The sequence below is a fragment of the Otolemur garnettii genome, unplaced genomic scaffold, assembly GCF_000181295.1.
Source record: "Otolemur garnettii isolate 467f Iridium unplaced genomic scaffold, OtoGar3 scaffold00244, whole genome shotgun sequence".
Lineage (NCBI taxonomy): Eukaryota > Metazoa > Chordata > Mammalia > Primates > Galagidae > Otolemur > Otolemur garnettii.
In genome coordinates, this window is record NW_003852639.1 from 941,078 (window position 1) to 943,615 (window position 2,538).

At 41.4% G+C, this 2,538-nt stretch overlaps 1 pseudogene; it reads right to left on the minus strand.

Annotated features, from left to right (window-relative positions):
• Nucleotides 1-1,217: 1,217 nt before the first annotated feature.
• The window catches only part of LOC100962538, a 6,621-nt pseudogene continuing 5,300 nt past the window's right edge, over nucleotides 1,218-2,538 (minus strand).

Sequence of the window (2,538 nt, forward strand, 5' to 3'; positions counted from 1 at the left end):
ATTATTTCAAAAAGTAACTACACTCAAATAACCTGACATATCATGCCTCAGCAATTACAAAATAATGATTTTGACACATGGCAATTTATGGGTTAGGCAAATGTGAATTGCTAAAAGATGTGAACAGCTATTCTGTTTAAGTTTAGAGTGCTGCAAAACTCAGGTAATGACTTTATTGTTTTCAGCTAACATAACCAGCCCCTGGCATAGCACATTAAGCCACAAAACACAAATCCAAGGAGGGTAATACAGTGCCTTCTTTAAGTCAGAGCTTTGGGAAACCAGCACAGTGCCCTTAATACAGTAAAAGCATACTTTTGTTGGAGCCATATGTTACTTTAGAGGTAATGCTTATGCCAAAAATATTTAAGTATGAAACTAAAACACTGTGGGGTTTCTTTTTTGTTTTGGGGGGGTTTTTTGAAACAGAATCTCACTATGTTACCCTCAGTAGAGTGCCATGAAGTCACAACTCACAGCCTCAAAGTCTTGGGCTTAAGCAATTCTCTTGCTTCAGCCTCACAAGTAGCTGGGACTATGGACCACAATGCCCAGCTATTTTTTTGTTGTAGTTGTCATTGTCATTTTTAGCAGGTCTGGGAGGGTTTGAACCCACCAGCATTGGTGTATGTGGCTGGCACCCTAACCACTGAGCTATGGGCACCGAGCCAACACTGTGTTTTTAATGGTCGTTTATAGCAGAGCAATTTATTTTATATAAATTAATACCTTTTGGCTTGGCACCTATAGCTCAGCACCTAGGGCCCCAGGCACATACACTGGGGCTAAGGGGTTTGAACCAGCCTGGGCCTGCCAAACAACAATAACAACTACAACAACAACAAAATAGCCAGGCGTTATAGTGGGCACCTGTAGTCCCAGCTACTTGGGAGGCTGAAGCAAGAGAATTGCTTCAGCCCAAGAATTTGAAGTTGCTGTGAGCTGTGATGCCACAGCACTCTACCGAGGGTGACAAAGTAAAACTCTGTCTCAAAAAAAGAAAAAATTAGACATTCATTTCAAACAGCACTAAATTCAGGTGATCCTTTTATTCAGAAGACTTGAGTCTCTCTGTTTTGATCAAGTCATATAGCCCTTACATCAGCTCAGTAAAAAAATTACACATAAAATATAGCTGTATTTTTTAAATAACAAATAAGTATATTACCAACTTGTTGAGATCTGGGGGACCCAACATTGTCTACCAACTTTTATTATCATCTTTCTACAAATGCTACTGCTTCCATCACAGTCTTCATGCTTCCTCTTGCCAGAGCTGTCAGTTCTTCGTCTCAGCATCTAATCTATGTACCACCCACTCCGTTGTTTCTCAGCCTTTCCTAGTATTTGAAGATACAGTACTTACCATCAGCCCTTCAAGAAACTTCTAAGGCTGACTCCTTTCATAGGGATTAAGGCTTCTTGAGTCAAAAGAAGCCACTTCTGGGTCCTGAGGACATAGTTTATATATGTCTCTCATCTAGTGAAACAATATTTATAAATGAAATATTAGTACATTTAAGCTCTATTGTCTTCTCTCCAGGATCAACTATAGAATGTTCTTGCATGTATGTTTTAGTTCTTGCTGAACCAATAAGAGACTTCACCATGGAAGGCAGTCCCCACTCTGTGCTGAGAAGTCTATGGCTATGCAGCTTTCTGGAGTGATCTATGTGTCTACCCAACACATCACCTCCAACTACACTTGAGTTCCTCATAGAGTTTGGATATTTCTGTATCGCCGCTGTTGTAGCAGTTTCCCATGGCTGCTCAAAGACATGCTCCAAAGTCCAGATCTTTATGGTGCTGGAGGCCTGCACAGTGTACAGGTGGTGGCTAAGGCACAAAGAGGCCTAAAATGAACATTTTATAGTAAAGGGTCAACAATAGCCAAGATAACCTTGAAAAAGAAGAGCAAGTGGGAGATTATTTTAAAGTCATAACAATTAAGACAGCATTGTATTGGCATAAAAATAGATCAGTCAGTGGATAAAACAGAAAAAAGAGTCCAGAAGCAGACCCACTATGACATTGTGAAATAAACATTTGATTTTCACCCATTTCCTGACATGTAGGTCCTTAAACCCTTGCGACCTCCAGGGTGTTAACAGCATCCTTTGTATACTAATAAAATGACTGGTGGCTGGACCCCTAGGTAGTTTCAAGATGTTTCAGGTCACCAGAAAAATCAAGGCATTATTAGAGGGTTGGGACTGTTGGGCCTCTTCCCCACAACCTCCCAGGAGTGGAGAAGGGTTAAAGATTAAGTTGATCACGAATGCTGTGGCACCTGTGGCCCCATGAGTAGGGCTCCGGCCCCATTACCAAGGGTGGCAGGTTCAAACTCAGCCTGGGCCAAACAGCAACAAAAAAATAGCCGGGCATTGTGATGGGTGCCTATAGTCCCAGCTACTAAAAAGGTTGAGGCAAGAGAATCACCTAAGCCCAAGAGCCAGAAGTTGCTGTGAGCAGTGACTCTACAGCACTCTACTGAGAGCAACAAAGTGAGACTCTGTCTCTAAAAAAAAAAAAAAAATG